Genomic DNA, 12,477 nt, shown 5'->3' with positions numbered 1-12,477 from the left:
TTCTAACTTTGAAGCTCTCTGCTTGTCAGGAAAATGGATATTCCAAACAATTTTTTTTTTATCACCGCCCGTGGGATTGTCTGACCGCACTAAACATGTTAACCCTGCAGTGACTGGTAAGTATTTGAAAACAAAGAGGTATGAGTCATCTATTGAGTGCATGTTCACAGCGGTACCATAGATTGCCGCGGCCAGAACACAAATAGACATTGCTGATGGCAGCATTGCCAAACAGACCACTCGCCATGAAAACACCATCACCTACTTTATATACACATAAAGGCAGCCTTCATATTCAAAAAGTGTTTATATATGCAGATGTATTCAAGCAGATTAATATATGCCAATACATTTTAGGTTTTAATGCAAGAGAGGAGTAAATCAACCATGGGTAAATATAATGTAAGTAATGATACTTATGTTCCTTCTCAGATATTAATTAATATGGGTAGCCTAAAGATAGATTATCCCTCCTAGGGGGATCGTATGGTCAGTTGATTATTGTGTCCTCATTCACACTGGGACGTCCCACACTTCACATCACACATACTTCACCATATTAGGATCATAGAAAAATACCATTGAGCTGTCAGCTCATTGGGATATTAGAATCATAAATAATTACCATTGAGCAGCCAGCTTATTTAGAGTGTGATCAAATGAGTTACACAAAAGCACGCACTTGTAAGAATGCAAGGATTACATATGTATTTTAGAATTATGAACTAGGTCAATCTTAAAGGTAGAGTATTATAACACTATAAAAATGGTGCCCAATTGACCTGTTCATTTAATCCATAGGGGACGATGGATTGTAGTTGTACAATCCATCTACTTTCACGTTGTAGGATGATTCAAGCGAGATTGCCCCCCCCCGAGGTGATGGCATAATCTTTTCTATGCCCCTGAATTTTAATACTGTATGATCACCTCCATGATGTTGAATCACATGTCTTGCCAGGGGCGTTTCTCGTTCATTCCTAATATCCCCTATGTGCTCGAGGACCCTTCCTCTCAGTTCGCGAATGGTCTTCCCCACATATAATAGTGGGCAGGAACATGTAGCCATATATATAACCCCCCTTGTCGAGCAGTTTATAAAGTCCCTTATTTCATAGTCCTGACCTGTCACTGGAGATGAAAATTTGCTGGTTTTCTCCATAAATGCGCAGGCTTTACATCTGCCGCATTTAAAATGACCTCTTATCGGTGTTTTATTCAGCCATGTCCTTGTTGCTGGTAGAGGGGCAAGGTGACTATGGACCAAATGGTCACCTAGGTTTTTTGCCCTTCTATAAGTAATCTGAGGACGGGTCAAGACAATGTCACTTAGGTCGGGGTCCATTTTAAGTATTTCCCAATGTTTTTCCACAATTTCGCGGATTTTACCATTCGCCTTATCATAGGTCCCTATTATACGTGCCACTTTAGAATCTTGAATTTTAGGCTTGGACACGAGAAGTTCTTCCCTATTTTTGTCAAGCGCATTTTTATATGCTGATGAGAGCGTATAGCCCGGATATCCACGATTGACAAACCTATCTCTTAGCATATGCGCCTGGCGCTTGTATTCCGCCACTGATGAACAGTTTCTCCTGAGGCGGAGATACTGCCCCTTAGGGATCCCTCATTTGAGAGGCCCCGGGTGGCAGCTCTCCCACCTCAGGAGACTGTTCGTGGCTGTGGTTTTACGGTATATACTCGTGTCCAATCCTCCCCCTGTGTTTTTAGAAATGATCACATCTAAGAACGGTAGTCTGGCATTACTTACTTCAAAAGTAAAGGTTAGACTGATCTCGTTAACATTGATCAGTTTGATCAACTCCTCAAATTGTAGCTGTGTGCCATTCCAGAGAACAAAGATGTCATCAATGTATCGGGCCCATATAAGGGCCCGATCAGTGATGACCTCCATGTTCTCCGTGAATACGTGGGTGGCCTCCCACCAACCCAGGAGCAAATTGGCATAAGAGGGAGCACATGGGCTCCCCATCGCCGTGCCCCTTAGTTGGTGGTAGTAGCGGCCATTGAAAATAAAATAATTTCGTGTAAGTACAAACTGCAACAAGGATAACACGAAGTGGTTATGCGGGTCCATCTGTGACACTCTTGTTGACAAGTAGAAGGATACCGCTCTGAGACCGCATGAATGGGGGATAGAGGAATAAAGTGCCTCCACGTCAATACTAGTGAGAAGTACACCCGGGCCCACTTCTATTCCATTAATTTTACGTAAAAGATTGGCTGTGTCGCGTGTGTATGATGGTAAGCTGTATACAAATTCTCTAGGAATCTGGTCAAGGTAGATCCCCACATTCTGAGACATGCTCCCGATCCCTGACACTATGGGCTCACCCTTCAGGGGAGATGTGCCCTTGTGGATTTTCGGGAGCGTGTAGACAGTGAGGATCACTGGGTGACGTGGGAGCATAAAATCATATTCATTTTATATGTTCCCCAGATTAGGAGCATACTTGTCCCCCAGATTAGGCAGCATATATGTCACCCAGATTAGGCAGCATAGATGTCCCCTAGATTAGGAGCATACTTGTCGCCCAGAGTAGGCAGCATAGATGTCCCCCAGATTAGGAGCATACTTGTCCCCCAGATTAGGCATCATAGATGTCCACCAGATTAGTAGCATAGTTGTCCCCCAGAATAGGAGCATAGTTGTCCCCCAGATAAGGAGCATAGTTGTCCCCCAGATTAAGCAGCATAGATGTCCCCCAAATTAGGAGCATAGTTGTCCCCCAGATTAGGCAGCATAGTTGTCCCCCAGATTAAGCAGCATAGTTGTCCCCCAATCAGCGTGGGCTGATCAGAGCCAATCAAAGGGCCGTATGTGGCAAGCGGGCCGTACAATGCCCAGGTCTGCCCCAGAGGGTTTCATAACCAACCACAATAGAGAAAATTTTGTTGTAGGAGCATGGTCAATCTACTCAGATCCATCTGTCATTGGTGGCTGGAAATCCTGGCTGATCCATCCCTGATTCATCTTGACAAACGTCAGTCTCTCCACATTTTTAGTGGACAGACGAGTTCACCTTGGGGTGACTATGGCCCCGGCCGCACTAAACACCCGATCTGATGGCACACTACTGGCCGGGCAGGACAGCTTTTCCAGGGCAAACTCCGCTAGTTGCGGCCATAAATCGAGTTTGGCTGCCCAGAAGGCCAGCGGATCTTCAACCATTGTTGGCAGAGTCATGTCATGTCCAGGTAAGCCACCACCTGCTGGTTCAGGTCCTGCTCCCTGTCCACCTGCTGCCGAGGAATAGCTTCACTATGCGGCTGAAGGAAGCTACTCATCAGCGACTTTAGACTCAGGCTGCTGCTGATTGAGCCGGTACTGCTCCTGCCACCCCTCCCCTCCCCAGCAGCCATGGCAGTGGAAGGTGAGCGCAGAGGGCCCCCCGAGTCAGACCTGCGAGTGGATGGACCATGTGGCCGATAGGCATCGGCCAACCGACTACGTAGAAGCTCCCTGAAGTAGGTCAGTTTGTCCTCCCTCTCAGTGGGTGTAAAAAAGGCCCCCATTCTGGGCCGGTAGCGAGGGTCTAATAAGGTGGAGATCCAGAAGTCATCGCGCTGACAAATTTTGACAATTCGGGGGTCACTACGCAAGCAACTCAGCATGCATCGTGCCATTTGTGACAGTGACTCGCTGGGACTACCTGCCTCCATCTCCACCACATACTACCACGGTGTGTCTGGGTCCTCTGTCTCGCCTCCCTTGTAATAACCCTCCAGCTCCTCTGGCTGCTCCTGCTCCTCCTCTCCTGTCCAATGACCAGAAACACCGGCCATCTCATCCACCGTAAACTGTGCTCCGCTCTGCCCCATATCATCCTCCTCCAGTTCATCCCCCACAGGACTCATGTAGCCTTCTGATGTAGGCACAACATCTCCATTGCCGTGACCAGCCATGTTTTCAATCATTTTTTGGAGTAAATGTAGGAGTGGAATTACGTCGTTCATGGCGTAATTCGAGCGACTAACAAAAAATGTGGCTTCCTCAAAGGGCCTCAGCAAACGGCAGGTGTCACTTATGAGCTGCCACTCGTTCACATTGAAGTTACACAGGGGAGTACTCCTATCTGCTTGTATCATCAAAAAATCTGTGATGGCTTTTCTTTGTTCGTATAGTCTGTCCAACATATGGAGGGTGGAATTCCAACGTGTGGCAACGTCACAAATGAGACTATGTTGTGGGATACCGTACTGACGCTGCAGCTCAAGCAAAGTGTGCTTGGCGGTGTACGAGTGGCTGAAGTGCATGCACAGTTTCCTTGCCATTGTCAGGACGTCTTGCAAATGGGGTGAAGACTTGATGAACTTCTTGACAACCAGATTCAACACGTGTGCCATGCAGGTCGAATGGTTCACACTTCCTTGTCGCAGCGCGGCCACAATGTTCTTCCCATTGTCGGACACCATGGTTCCCATTTCCAGATTTCGTGGAGTAAGCCATACTCGGATTTCTTCCTTAATGAACTTTAGCAGTTCCTCCCCTGTGTGACTCCGTTCGCCAAGGCAAACCATGTGAAGGATGGCTTGACACCGCTGTGCCCTACACACGTGGTACGAGGAATGGCCACCAAGATTTGGACGTGCAGTGGAGGCCGAGGACACGGGGGAGGAGGAGGAGGAGGCGCACACTGTAAAAGGACCAACTGCCTGGGAGCCAGAGCGTGGAGGAGGAAGCGATGTGACCTGTCCAAGTTGCTGTTGTGGCTGTGCAGGAACAACATTTACCCAGTGGGCCGTAAAAGACATGTATTGTCCCTGCCTGTAGTTACAGCTCCACACGTCGGCGCTGCCGTGCACTTTTGAACACACCGACAGGCTCAAGGACTGGCCCACCTTCTCTTGTACAAACTTATGCAGGGCTGGTACTGCCTTCTTCGCAAAGAAATGACGGCTTGGGACTCTGCACCTAAATAGTACACTCCTTTGTTGTATGTATGCCCTTTGCAATGATGAGCGCACTGGTATGTGTATTTCTAGGCAGTAAAAACCCTTTTTTTTTTAAAATACACCAGCAGGTGTATACTAATGTGTGGAATAGCACTGAATTTAGCACCGAGACAGAAATACAGGTACTAAATAGTACACTACTTGGTTGCATGTATGCCCTTTGCAATGATGAGAGCACTGTTAAGCGTATTTATACGCAGAAAAAAACTATTTTTTTGTTGTATACACCAGCCGGTGTATACTAATGTGTGGAATAGCACTGAATTTAGCACTGAGACAGAAATACAGGTACTAAATAGTACACTACTTGGTTGTATGTATGCCCTTTGTAATGATGAGCGCACTGTTAAGCGTATTTGTATGCAGGAAAACTTTTCTTCTTTCTTTAATACACCGGCAGGTGTATAACGTGTGGTATAACACTGAATTTAGCACAGAGACAGAAAAAAAGGTAGTATATGGTACGCTATTTGCTTGTATGTAGGCCCTTTGCAATGATAAGGCCACTGAAAAAGCGTATTTGTACGCAGGAAAACCCTTTTTTTCTTTAATACACCGGCAGGTGTATAATGTGTGGTATAACACTGAATTTAGCACAGAGACAGAAAAAAAGGTGGTATATGGTACGCTATTTGCTTGTATGTAGGCCCTTTGCAATGATAAGTCCACTAAAAAAGCGTATTTGTACACAGGAAAAAATGTTTTTTTTCTTTAATACACCGGCAGGTGTATAACGTGTGGTATAACACTGAATTTAGCACAGAGACAGAGTAACAGGTGAAAATGGTAAAAAGGCAATAAAGTCCACACTAATATGACTTATTTCTGAACAGCAGCAGGACCCAACAGTGCAGCACCACAAAAAAAAAAAAAAAATCCAGGGATTAAACCCTAAATTGCACTCTGTCACACAATTCTGAGCAGCAGAAGTTTTGTGGAGCAAAACAAAACTCAATTGGGCTGAAAAATGAGGAGATAAGATGCTTCAGAAAGTTCAGGCAGCTTGGAGATCTGTATGAGGCAGCTGACAGCTATCTGCCCCTCTCTGCTGCAATGCTCAATAACGTGAATAGGAGGTTTAGCAATCAATGATCCTTCTCAGAGTAACAGCACAGCACTCTGCAATCCTGCCTTTCCCTAATGCTGATGTGACTAGCAGTTGCAGTGTAACGCTGTGGTATGAGCTATTCACATACACGCAGCCCCGTCCTCTACATCTGAGTGCATAGATGAAATGAAGTGAGGTAAGATGGCCGCTGATTATATAGGGGCTGTGACATCACAGGGGTCAGTGAACACTGATAGGCTGCATCTCACATGTGGTTCAGGGTCAGCCCGCCTACCTTCATTCCCGCCGCTGTTTCCCGCCCTCCCATAATCCCCTGCCCCATGTACTCACATGTGGATCTGCCATCTTAGGTCTCCTATAGCCTGCAACACTGTAAAATGGAGTTTAATGAAGCGATTTGTGCGATAGAATCGCGGCGATATTCGTATTCGTTGCAAATCGAATTTTTCATGAAATTCGTGACGAATTCGCGTTCGTCATCTTCGATTCGCTCATCTCTAGTTGTAATCATATGTGCTTACAGAATATGGATCACTTATTTTTTACTGTAATTTGCGATGCATAAAAACGAAACCCTTAAAAGTTGCATAATGGGGTACTTTTTCAATTTCGCTCCCACAAATATTTTTTTTTTGTTTTACTGTAGATTTGGTAGTAAAATGAGTGATGTCATTACAAACTACAACATATTGGTCTGTAGGTGGAAAATTAATAGGGTTCAGATTAATACAAGGTAAGAAGGGTAAAACGAAAGTGCATAAATAAAAATTCCTGGATCCTTAACAGGGCACTCCCACCCTAGACAGCTTATCCCTTATCCAAACGATCTCCGGCACGGCACCCTAGTCATCCAGTGAACTCAACTCCATGCCGTATGTCGGGCGACCACAGACGTCACGTCCTCTCCATTCATGTCAATGGGAGGAGGCCCTATGGACACGAATGGAGGGGACGTGACGTCATGAGCACGAAAGCTCCAAGTTCCCGTGTTCACAGCGCTGTGGCGCCATCCCTGAGATTGCGGGGGTCCCAGTGGCTAAACTCCTTGCGATCAGACATCTTATCCCCTACCCTTTGGATAGGGGATAAGATATCTTGGGACGGAGTACCCCTTTAAGGGGTTAACACCATGGATACCTCACTCTCCATCTGCAAACATACTGCAGACAATGTGCCCCCAGGGAAAAGGACAACTTCCACCATCAGTGCACTCCCTTTTAATGTGCTGACCAGAAGAGCAAGAGGACCAGGATGTGTGTACTACTGCCTTTATGAGAACCCAACTTCACGACCAGTGGCATTGCTAAGGGGGATGACGGCCAGTGGCATTGCTGGGGGAGGGTGCTGATCGCGCATGGTGACACCGTCCAGTGGGGTGACATTATAATGGAATGTAATCATCATTAAGCTGTGTCACCCCATCCACCCGTCATTGCATCTGCCTCCACCTCGCTGCAGTGGAGTAGTATGGTGGAGCCACGGGAGCTGCCCTTATTAAAATCAGGGGGGTATTATGAATATATTAGAAGGTCATTATATTTATATAATCCCACCCTGAAATAAACAGTGCCCCCTGATACATTTAATAATGTCCTCCTATGGGACACTGTGAGGCCATTACATGAGGCACAGGAGACATTTTTACTGAGTGGGGAAACATGGCATTATCAATGACTGGGGGCACAGTTGGGGCATTATTAGTGAGAATATTATTAGTTATATTATTTTAGTATACTAGTGGAGTATACTCTGCTGATACAAGTCGCATTGGAAAGAAGTTATCATGGCTAAGTTGGATGAAGAAGAAAAGAAAAAAAAAAAAACTGACTGATCAGAGAAGATGTTGCCTGTGAGTCACTACGTTGTATATATCTGTGTAGTGTTGGTATTTATCTCTATATGGTTGCTGTTTGGGGGTAATATTGGTTCTATTGTTCTTTGCAGTAGATACATTATATGTTGTCAGCGTATGGAGATATTTGGCCCCTGTATAGTGCTGATAGTAAGTACACATCTGTATTATGCAGAAATATGCTTATATATAGAACTTATTTGGGACAGAGCTGACATTTTTTAACAAATATTTTTGGAGGGTTGAAGCAGTCAGGAGATGCCTTGGGGGTCATGCAGTGACCTTTGAGGGGGTCGCATCAGCCTTTAGACCCACTATCAGTTCTTACGTATTTTGCCTAGTATATTATGCAACATGTGATGGAAAGTTGTGTAAACCTTCAATGCCGCCGTGGCTCCCTCTGATGTCTTGCAGTTATTTGGTGGGATGACACCATTTTCTACCACAGCGGATGACACCAACCCTAGCTTCTCCTCTATTCATGACCTTCAGTTCTACTACCCCTACCATTGTCTGAATAACCTTCTGGCCTCTAGTCACTGTGCACTTGGCTCACCACATTTAGTAAAGCATTAAATATATAGGGGTTTTGGCATTATAAAGCACAGCCTATGTGTAGATTTATTTAAACCTTAAGAACATACAGCTTCAGCTGCCGCCGGAACGGTGCCCCGTGTGGTCCGCTGACGATCACTTACCTGTCCTCGGGGCTCCGGCGCATCCTCTTCGGGATCCCCTGAATCTTCGGCGCTCTGCATGTCATCATTACGTCGCTGCACACGCCGTCCCATCATCCAATAGGAGCGGCGTGCGTAGTGACGTGATGGCGGCGACGGAGAGCGAGGATGCCGGGGAAGCAGAGGCCTTGCCGGAGCGTTGGGGACACCCGGGGGACGCGGCGACAGCGATGGAGGGCGACATTCAGGGCAGCGGTGACGGTCCGGAGCGGCGGGGACAGGTGAGTACAACTTTCTATACCAGTGGTCTTCAACCTGCGGACCTCCAGATGTTGCAAAACTACAACTCCCAGCCGTTGGCTGTCCGGGCATGCTGGGTGTTATAGTTTTGCAACATCTGGAGGTCCGCAGGTTGTAGACCACTGTCCTATACTTTACATTGCACGGATCCCTCAACATACCACTGTAGATATATAGATATCAAATAAAGAACAAGTAAATAGGTAAGTACTTCATTCATCGGTATATGTTAGGAAATGGTGTTAGATTTATACAGCAACTATTCTCTGCAATTAATTGAATTTCTTCCTTGTACTAACAGGAATTTGGTACTAAGCCCTATCTATTAGGTAGTATACGGCCCTGGGAGTGCCGGTCTTTGATTGGTGGGCGTGGAGCGGCAACTGGTGCAGCAGCTGTTCCTGCTTATTCAGTGTAGAAGAGAGTAGAAGCTGGGGGTGTGCACACTACCGGTAAGAACATGTGCTGAGCCTGTCATTGTGTATGTACTGTATACTGCTGGTTCCATTTATATATGCAACTGTTTGTTACAGTTTGGAAACTGGCTAAATCACTGCTTTACTCTTCATATTAATGCACAGTACACTGTATAAGGGAATGACAAAAACTATCCTCTAAGACCCATGTGTAACAAGACTTTGGGGAGGGAAACATCTCATCCTTGTCTATCAAAGGGAGCCTAAATACACGCCATGTTCAGGATAGTGGGTTTAAAAGATTTATTGTTTTCTTCTGTCATCATTGCGGTAATTATTACGACTAAATGTGACAGAAAATGGTTAATAAGCCTATTCGGAGCCACAGCTCTCATTGACGAAACTGCCATCTAGAAAATATTTGTATTCTGTTAAATTCCCTCCTTTGTTTTGATGTTTATTTTTAAAGTTGGGGAAAAAAAAACTTTGTATATGTCACATGGACAGGTTAAAAGTCTTTGGCAGCCACGATTTTGTGCTGAGACCCTCACCAATCAGCAGAACAAGCCGAGGGAAGTGCATGCTTAAAGGGGTACTCCGGTGCTAAGACATCTTATCCCCTATCCAAAGGATAGGGGATAAGAGGTCAGATCACCAGGGTCACGCTGCTGGGGACCCCCAGGATCTACCATGCAGCACCCACCTTTAGCGGCTTCTGGAACCGCTGGAGGTCCTCAGGCTGAGCCCATCTCGACCACGAGGACAGAGCATAGTGACGTCACGGCTCCGCCCCCGTGTGACGTCACTCTCCACCCCCTCAATGCAAGTCTATTGGAGGGGTGTGACAGCTGTCACGGCCCCTCCCGTAGGCTTGCATTGAGGGGGCGGAGCGTGACGTCACTATGCTCTGTCCCCGTGATCGCCAGTAACCAGACCCGGAGCGAACACGCTGTGGGGGCTGATTCTAACGGGGTGCGACGTGGAAGATCACAGGGGTCCCCAGTGGCGGGACCTCCACGATCAGGCATCTTATCCCCTATCCTTTGAATAGGGGATAAGATGTCTTAGTGCCGGAGAACCCCTTTAAGTGTTTCAATTGCTGGCTCGTGGCCCCAATGATCTCTGTCCAGAGAAGCTGGACAGAGATCATTGCCAGACTGGGAGTGAAGCACTTGCTTCTCCTGGCTAGTTCTGCTGATTTGTGGGGGTCTCAGAAGTGAAACCCCAACCAATCAAAAATTTTGTCATGTTCCTCTTTTTTATGAAAGGTACATTTTAGCGAAGTTGTTCTTACTGGAGCAACTGCTCAGGATTCATGATTGATATTCCAAAAATCAACCAGTACTAATAAGGTGTTCCCATTTTTGTATAAGCAGGCCAAGGCTATGGAACTAAGGGCGTGTTCACACATTCAGGGTTTGTGCAGTTTCTTTTATCCAAAACCAAGAGCTGATTTAACCCATTGCAGATATCAGGCGGACAGGTACCCCCTTACTCCCTGGGCATTAACGCACCAGGGCATACCTCTATTCCCAAATTCTAAGTGTAAATATGTATATAATGTATACTTACCTTGTTGTGGCGTCGCAGGACCTGCGGGTCACGTGATGCGTTCCAAGACTCTATGGTTTTATGGTTCAAGGACCTTTGGAGGAAGTCAGGTGATCACCCACCATGCATTGTAACGGTGAATGACAGCTGACTCGGACCAATCCAAAACGGCCCTGCCCATATAAGGGAGCTGCGGCCATTAAGCGCTCTCTTTCCTCGTGGGCTGTTGAGAGAGGAGGATCAGTGCAGTTGCAGTGAGCATTGACTAGGCCCAAGCCTTGCGGCAACGGCCATCTTACAGAACTGTGAGTTATCTCAATCCCTCTTAAATCTGCAAGATCACCGGACCTAAGTACTCCCCTAAATCTGGACGGATCTCTGCATCAATACTAATTCTAACAACCTTTTGGATAAGTTAATGGTCAGCGGCATCTGTCAATCACTGCCGTACTACATAGAGACTGTATTGCTAAGACTGTTGCTGTTCATTGGATGTACCGCAAGTACTTCAGTAAAGTTTATACAAGTTCAAGATCATCTCTATTGTGGACCATCATTCATTTAAGCACGTACCTATCGTTTCTGGGAAGGGTGGCGATAGGCCGAAGATCTACCTCAGCGTATTAAGCCGCACCCTGGCGTCACGAGTGACAGGGTTTAAGTTAACCCCTCATACACCGAAGCAACACCCCAACTAAACTGCATCCCCCAAGGCCTACCACACAATGGCCTCTGAGAGGCCATCGTATGTTGATATTATCGTATGTCGGGGCCATCGTAGGTCGGGGGATCACTGTAATCCAGGATTATTTTTACAGCCTTTAAGCCCATGATGCCAAGTTTCTATACTATGTTATATGCTTCTATTACCTTGTATGCTCTGAATGCACACCCAGAAGAACTGTAGTGCAAGTCTTATTATACTGTTGCCTCTGACCTTTCCCAGCATTCCATGAAACCAGAGACAGAGGCCCAGATTTATCTAACTGTGGGAGAGAAAAATAGAGATTTTTCCACAGTAACCAATCACAGCTGTTAATGAGCTCTGGTAAAGGGAACGCTGATCTGTGATTGGTTGTTGTGGGAAAATCCCTCTTTTTTCTTTCTTTTTTTTTTTTTACTCTCACACAGTTTGATAAATCTGGGCCATTAGTATATCATAAGTCACATGGACATTTTTTTGTTTGTGACATATTGTTCTGTTGTAGTGCAAAATGTTTGTTGATACATGCAGCAGTATTTTGGCGATACTCAATTCATGTAGCTTATTATGTTTGTTTTCCTTTTTTGTTGCCTTGTTCTGACAACCATAACTTTATTTTTCATCCGCTTGCATTGTGTGAGGGCTTATTTTATGGGGATGAGCTGTACTTTTTATTGGTACAATTTTTTTCATACATGCTACCTTTCAATCATGCTTCTTTTATATAGCAATTTCTGCATTTTTTCTTTTTAACTCGTTAACGACGAAGGACATACATTTACGTCCTCCGCCGGCTCCCGCGATATGCCGTGGGGTCACGCGGTGCCCCCGGGTCATATTGGGTTGGTCCCCCTGGCCATCAACGGCCGGGACCTGTGGCTAATTCAGGACATCACCGATTGCGGTGATGCCCTGTATTAACCTTTCAGACG

General features: G+C 46.0%; 1 protein-coding gene across 1 annotated transcript in view; it reads left to right on the top strand.

Moving 5' to 3' along the window:
• Positions 1-9,176: 9,176 nt before the first annotated feature.
• Positions 9,177-12,477, top strand: part of LRRC20 (leucine rich repeat containing 20) — a 787,843-nt gene continuing 784,542 nt past the window's right edge. The window contains exon 1 of the mRNA XM_056530493.1: positions 9,177-9,327. The gene's annotated coding sequence lies outside the window, so the exon portion shown is untranslated. The remainder of the gene's footprint in view (positions 9,328-12,477) is intronic.

The sequence above is a fragment of the Hyla sarda genome, chromosome 7 (genome assembly GCF_029499605.1).
Source record: "Hyla sarda isolate aHylSar1 chromosome 7, aHylSar1.hap1, whole genome shotgun sequence".
In the NCBI taxonomy this organism is placed as follows: Eukaryota; Metazoa; Chordata; class Amphibia; order Anura; family Hylidae; genus Hyla; species Hyla sarda.
This window is presented reverse-complemented; position numbering and strand designations above follow the sequence as displayed.